At 42.2% G+C, this 22,237-nt stretch overlaps 1 protein-coding gene across 23 annotated transcripts in view; it reads right to left on the bottom strand.

Moving 5' to 3' along the window:
* RERE (arginine-glutamic acid dipeptide repeats) overlaps nucleotides 1-19,581 on the bottom strand; it is a 340,996-nt gene extending 321,415 nt beyond the window's left edge. For 13 of the 23 annotated variants that reach the window (XM_083453658.1, XM_083453682.1, XM_083453673.1 and 10 more), the window contains exon 1: nucleotides 18,602-19,373. The gene's annotated coding sequence lies outside the window, so the exon portion shown is untranslated. Of the gene's footprint in view, nucleotides 1-18,601; nucleotides 19,375-19,417 lie in introns of those variants that run through there. The other 10 variants (XM_083453659.1, XM_083453685.1, XM_083453657.1 and 7 more) reach the window with 3 other exon arrangements.
* Nucleotides 19,582-22,237: the final 2,656 nt, after the last annotated feature.

Here is a 22,237-nt window from a genome sequence, read left to right as displayed (position 1 = left end):
CACTGAAAGATTAGTTTCTACAAATTATAATTGCCTTGGTTTAAAATACGAAGCAGCTATTCTTCTGGGCTTTTAACAGTGTTTGGCTGCAATTTGTATGGAGATGTGCCCTGAAACCTGCAACATAAAAGTGGAGAATGCAAAGTGAAAGTTACTCATTCTACTACCAGGACTTTTGGGTCACTGCCTAGGATCCTTTCTGGTAACTAGAAACACCTCCAATATGAGTGAAGTTGACCATTCTGACTTTAGCCCAACCCAGTAAAACATGAAGCTGGACTTCATGTCTGTGATACTTCATGCAATCAGATCAACCGATCTACTTCTTGGGTATCTAAGTGCTTTACTAGAAAAGATTAACAGGGTTGAAATTTTAGCTTCAGTACCATCCACTGAAACAATAATAAAGAATTACAGCTTTAGCACACACACAAAATACTATTTTATGTGGGAAAGTATTTGATAAAAGCCAAAACTGGTCTCCAAAGTAAACAGGTCCTCTTCTTAGAGACAGATTGGGTAGGGGAGGAGAAGAGAGTTGTTATCTCCTGAATTTAGGGAAGGAGACAACAGTGCTCTGATTCACATATCATGCTAAATTGTGGTTTATTAAACCATGGCTTAATGTTATTTATGAACCCTACCTAGAAGCTTAACTATGATTTGTTGACAGCCCACAAACCACAATCTGAAGCCATGATTGTGACTTGTTTTATCTATGACTTTGTGTTACATATGAACCTAGCTCACTTAACCATAGTTTGTGATGCTCACCAAATCATTGCTTTTTTCTGGGGGTACTCAGAAAAGGTTAAATGTGTGGCACTTACTATAAAAACTTCATGTTGAGTATTGAGACCTTTCCCCCCAAAAATAAAAAAGCATTGCATTAGGCAAGAGCAGCCAAACTTTGGAGAAACAACCTGCAGTTAGTCTGTGCTACAGCTTGTGGTAACTCATGTTTGTTAAATGAACCATGGCTGCTTAAACAAGCAATGGCTTAGCATTATGTACAAACCAGGTCATGTGAAGGTTTAAAGCAGGGATGCATAACCTTTTGCAGCCTGAGGACCACATTCCCTCATGACTAACCTCCCAAGGGCCAGAGACAAGGAGTGGGCAGAGCAATGGGTATGACCCTTACTCAGGTACAGTTTGCTGCATTCCAGCTACACAAAAGTCAGAGGTTTCTATATACACCCATACACTCTCCAGCCATCCAAGCAAGCAGTATCATCATAGTTCAAGAACACATTACAGCAAATCATAAGCACTTGAGGGTGTGGCACAGGGCTGATGAAGGGTATGGCTTGGGGAAAGTCCCAAGAGCCAGACAGAAGCACCTGAAGGTCTACATTTGGCTCTGAACGAGAGGTTCTTCACCCTTAGTTTAAAGAAAGGTGGTGTATATATTCATCCATTCACTCACAGTGAGTAAAACATGACACTGGTACACACCAGAACAGTTTCTTAGAACAAGAACATAAACATTAACCAATTGCCACCAACCTCATTGTTTCATATGCCTTTATGGAGATCTCTGCAGCAACAATAGCAGTTGCAGCACTTGAGAAAGAGAGAGGTGGAACAGAAGATTTATGCAATAGAAATTACGAGTTGGATGAGAGTATGTAAGCTTTCCTGAATCACATTTCTGAAAAGCAAGCAGGCAAGCAAACTAGTGTCAATTCTGCCATGCACAAACTGGGTAGGGAGGGGAGAGGCCAGGGAAAATACCATAAATAATATCTGTAGTGTATACAGCACAGAAGTCTATTCACAACCCTCACAATAGTTTGATTTGGCAATGTAACAATACTTGGCTGTATAGCTTGGATGGACACACAGTGTTGGCAGTTAGTGACCTTTAAATAGCAATGTTCCATCTTCCTGACACAAAAGGACATGGAAGCAAAAAATGGGAAGGGCAAGCTCATGTACATTTCATGTAAGGCAAAAGCCCCACACTTCTGAGGTCATCTCATGCAGGAAGAAGCAGTCTTGGGTCATCACAGGAGCCCAGCATTCCCCCAGGAGCTTGCTCATGATTCCTCAATTAGGGCAGCAGCGATGGTGGACAGGCTTCACCAACAGTGAGCTTACCAGCTGCTACTGATGCTGACCTGCCATGTTTAGCCACAGGAAAGCATTTGATGCATGTTAAGAGCACAACACTGATTCCTATCGGCCAAAGGTGAGGTCCAGCAGGGCTAGCCAGTGCCCTGCATGAACTGGATGTACATCCTAGAATCCTCAGCATTCCCCAGAAGTTGCAATAGACCACTGAGCATTCAGCGTCTAATGTATCACCCCATATAACTCACTCTTGGAAAAAGTAAAGAACCAGATCTACTGAAATTTTGCCAGTGTGTTCACATTACACTGTTCACATTATACAGGCCATGAACTGCACGCACAAAAAACAGCATCACTGTAAACAACATACATCTCTCAAAAATATAAGATGGAGTTATTCAGGAGTTCTAATCAATCCCAATGTAAGAGACAAATCCTTGCCTTTTACTCATTTATACTCAAGGCTGAACACCTACGTTTATGTATTGCCAGAATAAAGTAGTCAATAACAAAGCTGACAATACTTTTTAATCTTACCAGGTTATTTGCTACCTCAACCAGAGCACAGACCACCACCACACAAAGTAAGGAAATTTCTAGCATGTTCAGATGTGATTTCAGTTGCAGCAAAACCAGGAGCCACCACCCATCATTTTATGCTGCTATCCCTTCTGGGACTTTCAGTTCAGCAGAATGCCCCAAATATCATTTTGGTTTCCTAACTGTAAATTTAGCCCAAATACACCAAACAGGGTAATTATCTTAGAACATATATATCATCAATTCAAAAAAAAAGCAAGTCTCAACAAGCAAATCGGAACAGTAATGAAAACTGGTAGCATGCTTTGGGAACAAGTGTGCATACTTCTTACGATCGTGCACATCCTCCCACCGTGGTGGCTCCAAAGCTTTTAAATGTTGCAAGTTTTGTAGTAAAGGTTATTCTGAAGGCCAGCCAAGCTCTACTTTCTGAAATGTTTCAGTGACCCAACACCTCCTTGAGATGTCAGAGCTCTGCCTGCCCTCTGGCACCAATCACCTTCTTTGAAGCCCGCAAAGGTTTAAAGAGACCAAATCGAACACTGGAGAGACATCAAAAGGCATAGAGGCCTGTTTGCCAGGGGTTTAAAGGGACTCGATGCTCAGAAAAAGCAGAGGAAGCAATTTAAGGCCATCTTGATGACAGAGGAAATCAAAAGGGCCTAAATTCATGGGGAAAATCACATCTCTGCTGCATGCACATCAGAAGCATATGGTGTGATGGAGAGTACTTTTGCTGCCTGTCCCTTTCTGGCTACAGTCCTTTGAAATCTCATCCTCTTTTTAGGGGGTAGGAAAGCATTTGTAATCAATGGAACAGCAGTTACTGTCCTCTTGCAACAGTCTTAAGCAACTGAAGTCTGCAGCCAACCCCAACTCTGGGGATTCCAGGTTGTCACTAAGAACAGGGTGGAAACTTTATTCTAGAACAAAGCAGGATAAAATATACAGGCAACTCCGCATTTACGTGTGTTCAAGGCACGCGCGACTGCGCACATTGTGGCAAACCCGGAAGTGGCATGAAAAGGGGCAAAAATGGCCCTAAAAGATCACAAAAACAACATTTTGCAATCCCAGGAGCCCTTGCACCAATCTTTGAGACCTATGGAGAGTTTAAGCAAAGAGGCTTGGAGGGAGCGATAGTGGTGGAATCTGCAGAATTTTTGGCAGAGTTTGGAGGAGTTTAGGGAGGAGGAGTTCGTTTTTTGAGAATTTTTGTGAGGGTTTTTTGGAGAAATTTTTTGAGATGGCACCTAAACGCAAGGTATCGTCATCATCTTCTTGAGAAACCCAAGAAGTAGTGAGTGTTGCCCAAGCTAGAGGAAAAATTGGAAGTGCTGGACTATTTACAAGATGACATGACTGTGTGTGCTGTGGCACAGAAGTATTGCAGGAATGCGTCCAGTATACGTGCCATTAAGATACGGGAGAAGCAAATCCAGTCAGCAGTGACAGCGAGTACACCTATAACTGTGAAAGTCACCAGCCAGGTGTCGGACAAGGCCCTGGTGGTGGCACATAAAACACTGAACCTGTGGCTAGAGGACATGAACTGCCAGCTTATCCCCATCAATGTCGCTTCAATTTGAAGAACATACACACCGATGGTGAAGGTGCAGCCACAGACCAGGAGGCTGCCCAAGTATACCCTGACCAGCTGAAGAAACAAAAGTGCCAGCTGTCCATCACCATGTTTCTCTGCAATACACCATAAGCAGCAAGTGAATCTGACCCACAGCCAAGCACTTTGAGGTACTGATCTACCCTGCTTGTTTTTTATTTCCACATCGTTCTCCAGTGATGAAGAAGACTGAGAGCCACCATTCATGCCAGTCTAATAAGTGCTGCTGGATTTTTAAAAAGGGTTTCCAGAGGTTTAGAGGGTGTTTGCAGGCTTTTTCAATGGTGTTCCCACTTAATGCGATTTCACTTACACATGCGGTGCCTGTCTATACACAGCTTTCATTGCCAAGCGCTTCCAAGATGTGAAAGACCTCTTTGCAGAGCAACTCCCACCTGAGGGCCACACACACAAATATCCCAAGGAAGTTTAATCCTAGTGAACACATCTCTCAAGATTTCAGCTACGCAGAGTCAACTAGGTAACCCTATGGGATGTGTGACAGCCACCAACCTTTCTTTATCATGCTTTCAATAGGAGTGCAGAGTCATTCCTTACTAAATCAGAGCAATTAAGAACCAAACTGATAAAGGAGGACAAAAGAGACACAATCCAACATTAACAACTGATGGTTACAATAAGAACAAGTCTGCTGCATCAGGTCAAAGGCACATCTTGCGCAGCATCCTGTTCTCACAGTGGCTGACCAGATGGAACCTGCAAGCTGGACATGAACACACAGCAGTGCAATATACCAGATTGTGGACTTTCCACCCACACACTTTCTACCCCACCTCATGTAACACTAGGAAACAGGCCTTTCTAAAAGGATACAACATTTTAAGCAACGATTGCACCACACCCACAAAAATATTTTCAATTTAGGAAGCACAGCTTAGCTGTATATCATGGGCACTTCCATAGTAATGGTCAACAATGTACATGTTAGGCTGAGTCATCTGTGAAAACTCAGGGAGAAAAATAATAGCTGCTGAAAACCAGAGTTCAAGCTACCATCTGGCACTGAAGTAAGGGGTCAGAGCCAGAGAGTCCAAGGTTACCAAAACAGCTAAGAGCAATTCAGATGCAATTCAACAAAGCAGCCTGGGTCACCATCAGGAAGTCAGGGGTCACCTCCACACTAAGAGAGATGATCCAGAGTCACAAGCAACACCCATGGCTGAGCAGCATTCAAGTATTTATTCATTTATTATTTAAAGTATTTGTACCCTGCTCTTCAATGCAAAAAATAAATAAATAGACCAGCTAGGCTTAAGTTCGCTTCTGCCTTCAGATTTACAATCTAAAAGGACAAGAGATTGAGAGGGCAAAGCGTTCTCATAAATGCTCTTTCTGCCAGGGCAGGGAGGGGAAAGAAGCAAGCTTCCTGTGGCTGCTGCTCCTTTGGCCAATGGAAAGGACCAGCTTGGTCTCCCCATTGCTATGATGTTCTTCCTTATAATAAATGGATAACAGCCTCCCATTGGCCTCTGATCCCCTGGCTGATGGGAGAATCAGACAGTACCGCCTTTCAGAATTTAATTAGGAAACAGGAGGAGGGAATATTTATGTTTCCCAGTTCAGACATGGCAAGCATTAAAAATGGAAGACAAAACATATAGCGACTCCAGCCCTAATAGCAGCAAGTCAGGATGCCTCTCTGCTAGAGCATGGCAACTGGAGCAGGGCGATATCTGGTTTTCAATATCACGATATATCACCAGCTAATCATCATGATATTTCAATATATCACAATGTTTTAAATCAGGCTGGAACTATGTAGAGGTGAAGGTGGTAATGCCCTGGCTACTACTTATGGGTCTAACTCTTAAACTGATAAATTTTTACTTACCTTTAACATATTGTTAAAACAGTTATAGTACTACTGTACTGCTAATGTTTGAATTAGCACATTTTCTCTAAAATTAAAGCTGTAGAAGTCATTCAGTAGCACAGATATCAAAGGTAAAAATTAATTACATTGCTAAACAAGAAAAAAGCCAATTCACAATCACTGTCACACTTTTAGATATTCAAATATATTTCACTATTGAGTCTTAGTTAAATGTGTGTATCCCACAACACCAGTTATTAAGTGTGTTAATTTTCTGTTCTTAACCATTGGAAATAATTGGAAAAACAATGCTAAACAATAAGGAAGGCATTGGCTGCTCTTATGAAGAGAAAAGCAAGTCAACATTCTACATCTGGTCCAAATAGAGCGCGCACACACACACACACACACACACACACACCATCCACCCCAGTCATGCCACATGCCTACTGACCTTCCCCTGAACTCCCAGCTGAATCAACAACAAACAATGGATTCTGCTGGACTGGCATGGGTGGTAGATACAAATCCCAGTGCCACACATTCCCCTACAACTCCAGAAACCCCAGCTGTGTGCCACGACACCAAATCCAAAGTAGTAGGGAAATGTCCTGCAGAGACATACCCTCAAGAAAGCTGCCAATTGCACTGTGAAAATAGCAACCTCTGCAGTTCAAGCAAAGCTTGCATTCAAGGAACTTAAAAGCACGGCAGCATCTGAGCACTAAGGCTGCCTTGCACCCGTCAGCTTTCGCTCCCGCATCACCTTCTGATCCTCTCCAAATGCTGAGCGAACAGAAAAATCTGGTTAAATGCACAGAAGAGGCGTTTTAATGAAAAACTGCAAATCAAAGCAACAAGGTAAAAAAAAAAAAGCTAGGCACAGGAAAAACATCAGGCATACAAAGAAACAATAAGAAGAAATGGAAGTGTCAAAGCAGCAAAGAGAAAGCATTTTAATTTAAAATGAAAAGGGTGATGTGAGACAAATAACTTTTATATATATAAAAAATAACTAAACTGAGGGGGGAGGAAAAACGGGAAAGAACACAAAGCAGAAATACTATTTCTTTTCAAGTAAGCAGAGGGAACTGCAGAACGCACAGAATAGAGACAGCCTATATAAAAAGGTCTTAATTTCTAATACAGGAGCTTCCCACATAGTTTGCATTAACAACATTTTTAACAAGCTGCTTAGGGCCTAAAACTACAGTGAATTTAAAATGTACAGAAGACTGCTAAGCTACAAGCAAACTTGAGACCTGAAGCATTAGCTTCAAAAGCCTCTTTGCCAGATTTTAACACATGCACAATATAAATTAGGACTGCTCAGTTAGATGACATGAAAATGGTTCCCCAACTAACTGGGAAGAACTTTTTTCTTTTAAAAAAGTAATCATTTCATAGAAGAGCCCACACAAAAACCGTGAAAAGCCAAACTGTTTCTTAGAAGCAGCACCCTCCTTTTTCTGTTACAAAGGAAGGAATGCCTCCAAGATGGGTCCTGATACAGCACATGTAGGTTTTAATGATTGCCTTTTTCTGTGCTTTTAGCTGCTTCTATTTTAGCTATAAGCCACTTTGAGCCTTTGTCAGGAAAAAAGGCAGGCTATAACAACAACAACAACAACAACAACAACAACAGCGGCATCATAAAAAATGAAGGAAGGGCTTTTTCCCAATCCAAAACTGCTGTTCATTCACATGAAGAACTTACTTAAAGAAACTTACCGAAGCAGTCATGCAACAGTCTTAACTTGTGTTCAGATAAGAAAATTAGAGGTTATATCCAATGTTAGCCCTACTCAGAGTAGAACTCTTGGAATTAATGGACATAGGATCATTCATTTCAAAGGGGTTACTCCGAGATAATCTGACCAGGTACAAGCCAGTTTCCCCATGTTCGGTCCTTGGAAACATCTGGGTTAATAGGCACTGTAAAAATATTCAAAATAAATTGAATCTAAATGTATTAACAGGGAAGCACCCTTCATAAGAACATACTAACAGCCCTGTTAGATCAGACCAAAGGCCCATCAAACCCTCATCCTATTCTCACAATGGCTAACAAGATGACTATGGGGAAGTCTGGAAACAGGACCCAAAAACAATAGTACCCTCCCCACTTGTAATACCCAGCAACTGAGACTCAGAGGCATACCGCCTCCCAACTGGATTTTCTATTACCCTTCTATTGCAGGCGACCAGCAATAGAAACTGCATTTACTAGAGTTCGCCCTGGCCCAGAAGAATTTATGCCGCAGTGATTCTGTTCCAAGTCTTCTTAATTTTTGCTGCAACAAACTAACACAGCTATCCCTCTGCAATCTGGTCCCATGGAAGTTAAGGCTCCCCTCCTTCAGGTTATGTAGAAAGAAACAAGCTTTCCCTAGAAGATTTGAGGATTAAAATCTTAACTGGAGTAATGCATGCTAGCCACCTTCTCTTTGAGTAGAAGCTAATAAAACTATGAAGGCTTGATCTTCACTTGAATTCAGGAAGAGTCAAGCAACTGGGTTTAAAACATGTCAATCAAATCCTGAGTTCTCCACATACATCAAATATTAGCACTGTATTGTGTCCACACCTTGACATTCCAGACTTGCTTTTATACCTGCTGGCTCACCAGTGCAAAGAATGCTATTAAAAGCACTTTGGATTGTAGCAAAACCAGTTTCGAATGTGGTTTGTTTTAGAAACAAAGAATGCTGCCTTTCACTCACATGGGAACCACAAGAGGAATTCCACATGCATTTGCTAACACTCCCCATCTCCCCCCCCCCCACCCAAAAGTAAACCACCACATCTTGGGATTCTCATTTTATATCTGAGCCCTTAGTGCCTCCCAAAAATTTAAATCCTCACTCTCACAAATTTATTTTGCTCTAAAGAAAAAAGAAAAAAGATTTGCTACCACAAATTAATATGTGTGTGTAGCACAGATTGTATCGGGCCATTTTCCAGAGACAAACTGCCAATCAAATGAGAGCATCAACATAAACTACCAAAAAAGCAGAGAGTCAAAGTGCAGAAAAATCTCCAAGCTGTCAAGACATTGCCTTTAGAACAAAGACACCAATATCCTGTGGTGTTTTTGAAAACAAATTTAAGTGTTTGTTCTTTTCATCTTATTTTTGTTTTTAAAGCAAAAGATCAAAGGGGACCCTAGTTGCCAAATGGAAAACCCTAAGAACCACATAGAGAGAAAGGGAAGCACGGAGGGGGGAGAAGAGGGCTAAAGGCTTCAAGTAGTTCAGAAATGACATTTATAAATGAAAAAAAGGCAAAAGGGCGAAAAGCTGAAAGATTTACCACCACCCCATTGGCTAGGGAAAAAAATCCCCATTCTAGATATTTCAAAGCAAAAAAAAGGAGCCAGGTGTTTTCCATTGCCCCCTTGCCAAAAAAAGTATAACAACTGATTTGGTTCAAATCTCATAATACTAAATCAGCTCCATTTCCTAAAGGTTTTTTAAAAAAGAAAAAAGATTCACTTAGGTGACCTCTGCAGGAACACAGAGAAAGAGCAGGTCATCAAGATTACATTTAGAAGTCATTTTCAACCTTTCCCTGCCAAGGGAGAAAGAGAGTCTGTTTAAACTTCAAGAGAGTGCAAGGAGGGAAGATCTGAAGTGATCTGGAAAGGGGCTGTAAGGCAGGTTCCCAACTCCTGCTCTGTTTCAGCTGGAGGACCACATTCCCTTTTTTGAATACCTTCCAGAGGCTGTGCACCAGTGGTGCCAAGGGCAAATGTGGTCAGAGCAATGGATGCAAGACTTACCTCTATCCAGTATGCTACATCCAAGACACACAAAAATTCAGCAATTTACACAAACGACTTCCATCCTTCGTTCACCAAGCAAGAGGCATTATGACCATTCCAGGGTGAATTCTAGCCAGGCAAAAGAGCAGGGAGCAAGTTTTGTGAGGACTGGGGAGAGGAGCTGAGGGCTCGGTTGCAGCACGGCCAGAGGAGATTCTGGACAGCCAGGCAGAGAGAGGGCTGCATTTGGCCCCCGAGCCCAAGGTTTCCACCACTGTTATCAGATGCCAGGTAGCAAATGATGAGGAAACACCTGGGGAACCAGGTTGAGGAAACAATCCTAATTTAAGATGCACCGATGCTCCAACTTCAAAGATGGCAGCTTCGGATATTTGGTAAAGCTGACCTGTGCTTCTGACATGGTCCTGGCTTCTGTTGCTTAGACATGTCTCGTACTGTACCAAGCCTGTTGGCAGCCACTGTCCTACCTTGGCTGCCTCCTTCAGCTTTCAAAATACAGTGGAACCTCGTGTTACGTACCGTCCTCCTTATGAATGCTTCGGGTTACGAGCTCCGCTAACCCGGAAGTAGGTCTACTGGTTGCAAACTTTGCCCCGGGATGCAAGCGGAAGTTGCGCACTGGCGGCCTGGCGGCACTGGGAGGTGCCATTAGCGAAAGCGCACCTCAGGTTAAGAACAGTTTTGGGTTAAGAACGGACCTCCGAAATGAATTAGGTTTGTAACCGGAGGTACCACTGTAGTTATTTCTCATCTCCCATGCCAGTTGCTCACTTTCAGCATGTTACCTCTGTGCTGAGCAAAGTCGTATCATTAAAAAACAAAAACAAACCAGAGCAAGCTCTCTTGCAAGTGACGCTTCCACAACTTCACAGGGCTCACTGTGTCAAGGCAATATTTCACAGGTTGTCTGAGGTCCAAGCCCCCACCCCACAAAAATAAAAACCTGCATTTGATGCAGCAAAACACTATATACCCTTACTGGTAAGTACAATTTCAGAACAGCTAATCAAGAACAGAACAAGGGAGGAAATAACCAGGGTACTAGACAACACAAGCTCAGGCTACATTTTCCTCTATAAAAGCAAAACAGAGAAGAGTCAATTTTGTAAGTATATAGGGGACTGGTAGCATGAGGACTGAATCTCCTTCCCCACAATGCCCAGAATAGCTCATTGCTAGTAGCCTCCAGATGCACAAATGGCTCCTTAACTCCTTCTTAATATTGGGAATGGCAACAAATGCTTGGGCAGAGCCCTCACCTTTTATGCAGCTTCATTGCTCAATCTTCTGAAGGACTCAAAACACAAGGATGTAGGAATGAAAACAAAGGTAAATAAACAAAGAGGAAGGCCAAAGTCTCCATCACTATCTGTACTGAGTGAGAGGGAATTAAGGAGCCCACTGTCTGTGTCTCAACATGCACAGAATCATGTGCAAGTTGTGAGTGAGGACAGGGATGCCCAAATTCACCTCCATATCCAGCATCCCTCTTGCCTCTGGCAAATGCTACCAAAGCTCTGTGCCAAAGCGCCAGGAGCCACCCCATTCTCCATCAGACTTAGGAAGGAAATGTGGCAAGGGCTCAACCCTAACCCCATGCTGGTTGTCTGAAAGCAATTCAATGCCTCCAAAGCTCAGAAAGATATCAGAGACAAGAACTCAAACACCTCAGTGCAGATTCTGTGTTAACTGCAGGTTAGATATCCTATCAAGGCCAAGCATGACTTGTGGAAGGGCGATAGCTCAGTGGTAGACTATGAGCCTTGCATGCAGAAGGTCCCAAGTTCAATTCCCCAGCATCTCCAGGTACAGATGGGAGAGGCTCCTGCCTGAAAACATGTAGAGCTGCTGCCAGTCAGTGCACATCTTCATATAAGACAGCTTCCTCTGTTGGGCCCTAAAAGCACAGCAAGTGTTACTTACTCATTATTACTTTAAATTCTAAATTTAAGTTTCAAAACTGAAAATTTAAAAAAGTGATTACAAAAATAAATATGATTTAAAAATCCCCCCCCCCCAAATTATTGATTATTTAATATTTCTAAGGTCTGCCTAATACAGGTCTGCCTTACTGGGTTCTATTTTGGATAAATGGGTATTCTTGTAGTAAAATATAACAAAATAAGACCAAACTATAATATCAGTTACTTCAGACATTTCTTTAGAAAGTTACTCAATTAAAAGGTATCTGAAAAGCTAGTTAGGCTTTTCTTTTAAAAATGTGTTCCAAAGCCGAGTGATAGCTTGCAACTGTGTGACAGAATTAACGCTTTGAAAGAATTCTTGTTAGTATTTCATTTCATGAACATTACAACAATTCATGAAACAGAACCCAATAAGGCAGACAGGTATTTACAAAATATTTATTTTCAATATGATCTCATTGAGAGCCAAATTGAAAATAGCTCTTAAAAATATTAAATAATCAATAATTTTTTTGGAAATTTCAAAACATGTTAATTTTTAATCACTTTTTAAAATTTAAATTTTGTAACTTAAATTTAAATTTTAAAGTAAGTCCATCATGTGACATATCATATTAAAGCTCATAAAGTTCTGAAGGGATTGATGTTTTAGAGTGGTGTTTTTAGTTTCTCAATTCTGGGCTGAGCTTTTAAGGTTTTTGTGTAGTCCAGCAAGGCCGAAATTTTTTCAAACCCTCATAATTCACAAAGGGGTGAGAGAAATAATTAAAATTTTAGATTTAAACTTAGTTTTGATCATTCAACAAGTGTACAAAATATTAAGAAAATTGGATTGACATGAGGTAAAAAAGTTTGATCACTTGATATAGAACAACCCTCTTGTGAAAACATCACTGACCAGGGAGGAGCCTCTAGAATTGACTCCCAGTTCCATTTGAGCATCTTCACTATCCATTCTGACTATCGGTCCAGAAAATGTTAAGTCGTTTTTTTGCAAACAATAAGAGTAATTCCAGACACTTTCTTTGGCCAAAATAATATTACAGGCAAATATTGTGTTCATTGATTTAAAGCCACAAATGAGAATGCCAAGCCGCAGTTCTGCCACTGCACCCTACCTCAAAAATAAACTCCCATTAGTGTAAATGGATGTATGCATACATAATGAGAATAGACTAATTTGTATTCTGTGGGTGAGGTGAATTAAAGATAAACAGAATCCAGGTCAATTTAGGTTGCATTAGTGAATACACCTCCTTTCCTGGCTCGTTTTCATTCGAACTCATTTTTAACTCAGATTTGTTTTAATTTCACTTTATCACCTCTGAACATCTAGTGATTCTTTCCAATTTACTAGAGGTGGCACACAGCACAAGCAGCTTGCCATGGCAATTAGTCTGATACCCATGCCCAATATTTTTATTATAGCCGGGAATTCACAAAGCATTTCAATGCATGCCTCCTCATCCATTTATATGATGGAACAGACCAAATGAAGCCCACAATATGTTTTGAAACCCCAGAGACATCAACCCCATAGGGGAAAACAAGTCTTTATACAAAAAAGGGAGGAAAGGGCTACAGCCTCCTTTGAAAACAAAACCAGCAGTATTAGTGACTGAGGCACACAGAGAAACTGGAGCTAGTCAAGAGAAATTAGGGAGGCCAACCCACATTCCAAGACGATTGAATTTATCTGTGTCGTTTATTACGTATGTATGCTGCCTGTATTACATACAGGCTTTATTACACATGCATACTGCTTTTCCTCCACGGCACTTGGGGTGGCAGACATAATCTCCTTTTTTCCTGCCTATTGTACTTGACAAAACCTGACACTGAGGCAAGTGGCTTAATCTCCATCAGGTCTGTAAAATGACAATATGGCTTTAGATTGTTCCAAGTATGGTCAATCAATAATAAGAATGTCAGCATCCTTAATAATAGAACAAACTCAGTGATTTCAGAACAGCGCCCAAGATTTGTGCCTGCTCTGGCATCTTCCATCAGTTCTCATTTTGTGAACAGAGGGGTCACTATGCAAGCTTGAATAGGAGCTTTGCCTCCTAAGGAAGATGCATGGAGGGTGGTATTTCATGGAGAAGAGGATTGTTATTCTAACAGTGCCACCTACCTGGAGCAAACCCACACCATACATTTAAAACAACACCATACATTTAAATATATGTTGAATATTTAAAGCAAATGGCCTCCCCCAAGGAATTCTGGGAACTGTAGTTTGTTAAGGTTGCTGGAATTGTTGCTCTATGAGGAGAAACTACAGTTTCCAGTATTCTTTGGGAGTAAGTCATATACTTTAAAAGTACATTGGATGTGCTTTAAATGTATGGGATGAACCTGTCCTCCATCACATCCCCTGTGGGTAATGAGTTTTGTTTTATTTGATGCAGAGGACAGTCTGTTACATTTTATACACATTCCTGTCCCTCAAGGGCTATTAACCACAATAGCTAAATGTGTCCATGTTAGCATGTAATATACAACCAGAAATCCAGATGCTGGAAACCAACAAAGAAAAGCCATTCCTTCCATGCCCTTTTCTGGGAAACATCTGGCAGGACTACAACTCTCTTCATCCCTGACCACTGGCCATGCTGAATGGGACTAATGGGAGCTTGAGTTCAATAACATCTGGAGAGCCACATGTTGCCCACTCCTAGAATAAATGGTCATTTTGTCCAATCCAGCAAGGCAGTTCTTCTGCCCTTGGGGGCTAACACAGTCAGAAGATACAACTTAGGAGTCCAGGCTCTGCAATTAGCTAGCAGACATGGAGAGTTAAATTAATAATTCAGAGCAGGGTCTTGTCGAAGCTCATTATTACAAATACCTCCCACCACAAGTCAAGTCCCAGTGAAAACTCTTATGTTCAACCACTGACCTATTTCTTGGCCAGACTATGTCTTATAATGGCATCCCTATGAAATAACTGCTGGCCTAAAAGCAAGGCATGGAAAAGAGAAAGATATACAACAGAAAACAAGGAGGGTTATGAACCTGAAGCCAAAGGAATCTGGTTACTAGAGAAGCATAGATGGAATTTCATTACAAGGAGATTAGTTAATATTTGTTATCCATTGCCAAGGGCTTTAGAAGGAACAACTTACATTTGAAAGGATGCCAGGAACGCTTGGAGGTTAAGAAGTGAAGCAGGACACAAAAAGCTACCTTAAGCAGACAACCACCCTCTTCATCGTTGAGGGATTGGGGGGGTATACACAAGGGGATGGCAGAAAGCAGAAGACAGCTCACAGTTTGATCCCCAGACAACTTCTGGTAGACTACCATGGCCTGCTGGAATCTCTGGTCTGATCCAGCAAGGGACCGCCTACATTTTTCTCAAGCAAGTGTGCGCTCGCAGATAATTTAACACAGACTAGGTAAAGGTAAAGGTACCCCTGACCATTAGGTCCAGTCATGACCGACTCTGGGGTTGCGGCACTCATCTCGTTTTATTGGTCGAGGGAGCCGGCGTACAGCTTCCAGGTCATGTGGCCAGAATGACTAAGGTGCTTCTGGCGAACCAGAGCAGCACACGGAAATGCGGCTTACCTTCCCGCCGGAGCAGTACCTATTTATCTACTTGCACTTTGATGTACTTTTGAACTGCTAGGTTGGTAGGAGCAGGGACCGAGCAACAGGAGCTCACCCCGTTGCGGGGATTCAAACCACCGACCTCCTGATCGGCAAGTCCTAGGCTCTGTGGTTTAACCCACAGTGCCACCTGCGTCCCACAGAGTAGTGATGCCTTAATTGAGAAGGGATCCTAAGCACTCTTGTTTTGTACAGTAAATTTAAAATACACTCATTAAAAATTAGATTGGTCTACTGGAATACCACACAAGACTCGGGTCAGCCCACCTCTGCCACAGAGCGATCCATATACAAACATACCTTGTAGGGTTATTGGTTACTCTTGCCAGTGTTAGAAACTCAGATATATAATCTAATTGCCAAATGGCACCTTAAATCTGGGTTGCATTTGCCACAATGGAATTTCTAAGTGCAGGGTTTTTTGGGGGGGGGGTTGCATCATATTATTTTCATCATCTTTATACCACTTTATATTTTTTGAAACAAATCTCAAAGCAGTTTACAACACATCAAAACATCAAATAAAACACTCCAGAATAAAACAAACTTGATCTTCAAGGAAAATATTTCAGATCCTTCTCTAAGTGACATTTTGCTTTCCCCAGTCGCTGACCTGACATCTAGAGATCTCCCCAGGTGGCAATTGGACCCACACCAGTCACAAAAAGTGCCTGGCACATGACTAGTTTCTGACACTGTCTGAAACATGAGAAGCTGTCAGACTCTCTTTATCAAAATCAGTACTGCCTGCTCTGGCTGGCAGCAGCTCTCCAGGATTTGAGGCAAAGAAAAGGCTTTCCTGACACCTACTACCTGAGTCTCTCAACTGGAAAGAGCCAGGAACTGAACGTGATAATTTCTGCATGCAGAACAAAACACACCTGTCTTGTGGACATAAGGTGCTACATTCAGGAATAAGGAGGAATGAATACATTGTTACTCAGAAAGCTCTGGCAATTTTCTTTGGAGGAAGAAAGGGAGACCACTCTATGCAAACTGGAAGCCTAGGATTGTATCCAACTGAGTTCTACTCAAAGTAGATTCACTGAAATGTATGGTCCTAAGACAGTCATGTCCATCAATTTCAATGCTTCTACTCTTCGGCTGACTTAACACTGGCTACAACCTTTAGAGTTTACTGTTATCACCTTTGAAATTCACTCACACACAGGAACAGCAGGAGAAGCTAAGTCTAAGAAAAGGGAAGAGGAAAGAAGGAGCTTTAGGTGGATGTTGGCTTTTCTTCCATTCACCTTGGATGGCCTCTCTCTAACCTTGTAAAGGCAGAAGTAATGGAGTAATGCTTCCCAGCTAAAAAAGCAAGGGGGAGAGAGAGAAGAGGAGGGGGAAATGCTTTATTTCTCTGTAGGCAAGCATGGCTTGCCTATGAGAGAAAGTGAACAATAAGATCCCACCCTAGGCATTGTGTGGGTCTCTCCCTCTCTTTCCTTCAGTCCTCACTAACTAATAGATTAGCATAGCAGCTCACCACCCACAAGAAGAAATCATTAAAACGAAAGAAATTGATCCTGGCAAATAAATTATAGTGCATGCTCCAGGAACAAAACCAAAAGAAGTCAATCACTTTTTAAATCAGATTCCACACCCAGTAACTGTACTTCCCTCACCCCAATCTTCAGGCTCCCCACATCCTATGAAAGCAGTCTACACACATAAAGGCACACCAAATGGAGTGCTATTGTATGTATTTAGCACCTAGCTGTGCCAACAGTTAAGAGTTAAATTAAGTGTTAGCAACAAGAGTAAAATACACTTATAATTTCTTGCTTGTTGTGGAACATGACATTTCAGATATATTTGTTAATTGAAAAAAACAAAGGCATTCTGAATCTTGACATACATTTGTAATAAACAGAGACCAAATGTTTATATCACTTATAGTAATGAATACTATTGACTGGAGTTTCACTTTACAGCAGCAGAACTAGGCACACACACAAACCACAAAAGGGGATATATATACACACACACATATACACTTTTTTGTAAAATGACATGGTACTATAAAACCCAGAAATAAAGCTGTTCACAAGCAAAGTCAGTCACTAAATTAAAAGCAACAGCAAAACAGTATTCAAAAATAAACCAAACTCAACCACATGCTTGATGAATGAATGAATGAATCATTTTGTTTTCTTACAGCCAACTTCACCAACTGTTATAGTTTTCAGGAGTTTAGCTTCTGCTCTCTCCCCTCCCACACCTCTCTGTTCCCAAATATCTCCCAAATCTTAAAAAGAGGGGTGAACATATATGTATGTGTCTGTGCAAGTCAAAGGCAAGTATCTCAGAGAGGGAGGCTGTGATTACACACATTGATACAATCTTCTCTTAATGCAATCAATGCAAACATCATGCATTCATTCACAAAATGGGGCACAGCTTACTCTTTCCTAACAACCCATTGGGGAGGGTTTGTCTCTCTCTCTCTCTCTCTCTCTCTCACACACACACACACACACACACACACAGAGAGAGAGAGAGAGAGAGAGAGAGAGATCACACTGGGAATGGTTATCAACTAAAACAGTTCACACACAAGCTGTACTAAAATAAAAAGGGAAGGGGGGAAATCACTGAAGTTGATATGTTTCCATACTGTACAGAGAATAGTCTCTTCCCACCCCCCCCCAAATCTTCTACAAATCTTCCATCTATTTAAAATGTGCATAGAAGACAAAGTTATCCTTTATTTTTTGGAGGGGAGGGGGTTTCACCAATCAGTGACTGGTAAAACAAAGAATGAATCTAACTAGATACCAGCAGTGACAGGAAGAAAGCAAATGTTACAAATCACCAATTTCAACCTCTTTTTGAATTACATCCACATGGACTCCCAGTCTCCATTCAAGAGTCATCTGAAGAATTCAACAGTCATTCCGATTCATAATATGCACATACACAAAAACCCAGTTTCTCAAAACACTTCATGGAGTGGCTGGGGGTGGGGCAGAATCAGCCTCTAACAACAAAATCTCCAGTTCTCTACCAAAATCTTTTTGAGCTACATGTGAAACCACCAGGTGTTTAAAGGGGCCTTTTAAGCACACCTCAACCAAAACACACACATACACAAAAAAACCCTTCCAATTTCCCACCTACCCCATATCACTTCCTGCACAAACCATGGGGAAGGAAATAAATAAAAAAGCAAAAAGCAATTCAAAGAGAACTTCCTTACTCACCTTCACCTCACAGATCACACCATCAGTAGATTCTTTTTGGTGGTGGGGGCGGGGGACAATGGGTAGATCCCAAGGAAAGTCTAAAAAAGAAGCAGAGGAAGAATGGGATGGGGAGAGGAGAGTTGTGGAAGGGTCAGGGCTAAAATATATGTGTTGCTGAGGATTTGGGTTTCTGGGAAAGAGGCTATGGAAGCCCCCCAGCAAAAAAAAAGGGGGGGGATAGAAACAACGAGATTGTGGAGGAAAAGCAAGAGATGTGGTGATGGGAGGGGGCTTCTATTATGAATGGAAGCAGGGGAGGGGGAGGGGTGGGAGACTGACTCAGTTGGATCCTCTGATGCTTATGGAGTCAGATTCTTCAGGGTTTGGGGTTGTTTCTTTTAGGGGAGGCGGAAGAGGCCAAAGATTGAGGAGGGGGCCCCGAGACTGTTGTGGGAGGAGACAATGTGCTCAGTGGGGGTGGGGGGCGGGTGAGGGGAAAGAAAGAGGGGTTGAGAGAGGGTTGGGGGGTCGTGCAATAGGAGCAGGAGGGGGTGAAGGAGAAAGATGGGTGAATATTGAGGAGGGGGGAGGAAGAGATAATCCAGCCAGCTCAATGCACACCCTCCTCTTTTCCTTCTGTGGGGAAATATATATGCAAAAGAGGGTGAAGGGAGAGAGAGAGAGAGATAAGCAATAATAGCAGCAGTGTGAGCTCCTCTCTTTTCTTCTTCCTCTCTCTCTCTCTCCTTCCTTCTCCTCCTCCTCCTCCTCCTCTTCCTCACACAACCAAAGAGACACCCAGCAACCACCCCCAGACAGGCCAGCGCCACATACCAGTATCGCGCCTCCTCATTGGCTGCTGGAGCCGGTGTGTGCCTGTCTATGAATGTGCGTGTGTGTATATAGATGTGTGCGGTGGGGGAGGAGGAGGAGGGACCTCATGACCCCGGCAAAGAAGCCGCGACCAATCAGGGCAAAGGATGGAAGTGATTTAAAAAAGAGTGTGTGTGAGAGAGAGAGTGCATATGTATGTTTGAGTGAGTAGGAAGGGAGCGGGATTGGGATTGGGCGAGGCGGGAGGCCGGGGGCGGGGATTCTTCCTCGCGCCCGCGACGGTTGGCGCGCTGAGCTTGGGGGGGCTGGGGGGGGGCGCTACTCCCCTCCTCCGCCCTTCGCCCTCAAATACACGCAGTTTCCCCTCATGTATTTTTGTATCTTCAAAGTGTGTGGTTGTGGGTTCCCCCCCGCGGTCCCTTCTTTTTATTGAAGTTATCTAGCTGAATTTATTTCTATCTCCCTTATGTAAATTCTATTAATTAGCATATTACTGTATTTAATAATTGTATGTTGGAGTCTTTATCATAAGAGTTTTCATTATGCCACCATTTAAACGTGAAATGTCGCCATGATCATTTATTACATGTGTAATCAGTGCCGGATTTACATATATGCTAAACAAGCTATATCTTAGGGCCCCACTCTCTTGGGGGCCCCCCAAAAAATTAAAATAAAAACCAAATAAAATAAAACCTACATACAGCAACAGTGTTTTGTGCTGTTTAGGCTCTTATTTGTTGTGTGCAAATGGCTTTAGATATTTATTAAGTCCTATTCTAGGTCCTATTATGATAATTTTTTATTGGAAATTTTATTTACAACGTAACACAAACCCCCCACACCTCAACACAGAAATCCACCCCCATCAGACACAAACATAACAAACAACAAGCATAATATACAACAATACAAACAACCAAATAAAATAAAGACTTCCTTTATCCTGTTTCCGGCATCCTTATTTACTTCTTATAAGCTGTTTCCTTGATGAATTATTATTATTTTTTTTTATTATTATTATTATTATTATTAATTATGAATTATTATTAATTATTAATTATTATTAATTAATTATAACTTAAATATCCACAAAGTCTCCTGCAGACATTAATCGAAACAAGTCCAGGTATGAATTTTAGGGCAATTTTGTGAAGTATTCTCTGCATCTTCCCCATGCTTTTTGAAATTCTTGTCTAGTATGATCTCTAATTGCCTCTGTTAATCTAGCCAGTTCAATATACTCTTTAACAGTTTGTCTTGCCATTCCATTTTTGTTGGCACAATTTCTTTTTTCCAGTTTTTAGCAATTAGGATTCTTGCCGCTCCTGTAGCATTCTAGGTCCTATTATGGACCTATTCCATAAATTATCATATACTGTAGCATATATTTAACACAAGGGACAGCTACAGCTGGACATATATAAAGGCCCCTTTACCTTCAGTAGCTTAGGGTCTCATCAAACCTAAATCCGGCCCTGTGTATACCGCCTTTCATGGGGAAACCCCAGCCAGATGGGCGAGGTATAAATAATAAAATTATTATTGTTATGATTATCCATCCGAAGATCAGGGGGCAGTTCACAACATAAAATGAATGCAACATGTTCACCATGTGTTGGTTATCGGCATGGGCATCATCCATATATTAATTGCGTACTACACTAAGGGATATATGGAACACGCTATTGTTGGTTTTCTTTACTGCTGAATGCCAGATCTGCTTGGAGTAAGACCTCCCTCATCCACGATCAGATTATGGACCAGGAAGGTTGATCTGGTCCGTATGGCTTGAGACCTGGGTGGGTGAGCCTGGCAAAGTTTGCCTCACCCCGCTATGCCCACATGGGTACTCTGCAGCATCATGGCTGAGTGTCAACGAGGGGAAGTTGTTGTGATCTGAGATCCCATTTCTCTCTTTCTCTTTCTCCAGGCTCCCTACCCATGGAGAACCTGCAAAGGACTCTGTAAGAGCCATCCCCCCCCCCCCACGGAATAAGGGCAGATTTTCGTATATTACAGTGGGGATACAGAGCATGTGTCCCTGCCGTTGGGCAACTGGGACATTTGAGGGAATCTGCTGGTTTACCACCCTGTGCCTGAGCTGACACTGGGACTCAGCAACACAGCTTCAAATAAAACATTTTAAGTGTGTTGTAAAGTGCAATATACAAATGTGAGACTAGATGGTGATGGCAAACTATGGCAAATTCAATATATTTTTCAAAACTTTTTATATATATAAAAAAGCATTTTCACAGCAGGTTTTTTTATATGTGTATAGATTTCACCTTGGTCTCAGAGGACTGCTGGTTCTGGCAGACCTCAACATCCATGTCAAGGTGAATGGCTCTGGGGCAGTAGTGGAGGAAGAAGAGTGGGGGGGGGGAGCGTACCGCCCCCAGCAGCGCAATCCCGGTGGGGTGCCATCTCGGCTGCCCCCCCCCGCCTGTGCTGGGTGCCACGCCCCTGCAAGCAGTGTGCCACGCCCCCAGGACGCTCACCATGCCCCTGTGGGAGGCACGCTACGCCCCTGGGACATGCGCCATCTCTGCCACTCCTCTGGGACAATCACACTGTATGATTACCTCCACTGGGAGCGAGAGAGGGGGAATGTGTCCCTGTTAATTCTCAACCTCTCAGCAGCTTTCAGTTCCACCAACCATGGTATCCTAGTGGCTGTCCAAGTTAGGGGCACTGTTTTGCATTTGTTCTTGATCCTCTTTCGATGGATGTTTCCACACAATGATGCTTGAGGAGTGCTCTTCTACCCTGTCCTTCAATTAAAAAAACAAACCCATACAAAATATACACTGATGG

Source organism: Podarcis tiliguerta, assembly GCF_965153285.1.
Source record: "Podarcis tiliguerta genome assembly, chromosome: 8".
In the NCBI taxonomy this organism is placed as follows: Eukaryota; Metazoa; Chordata; class Lepidosauria; order Squamata; family Lacertidae; genus Podarcis; species Podarcis tiliguerta.
This window is presented reverse-complemented; position numbering and strand designations above follow the sequence as displayed.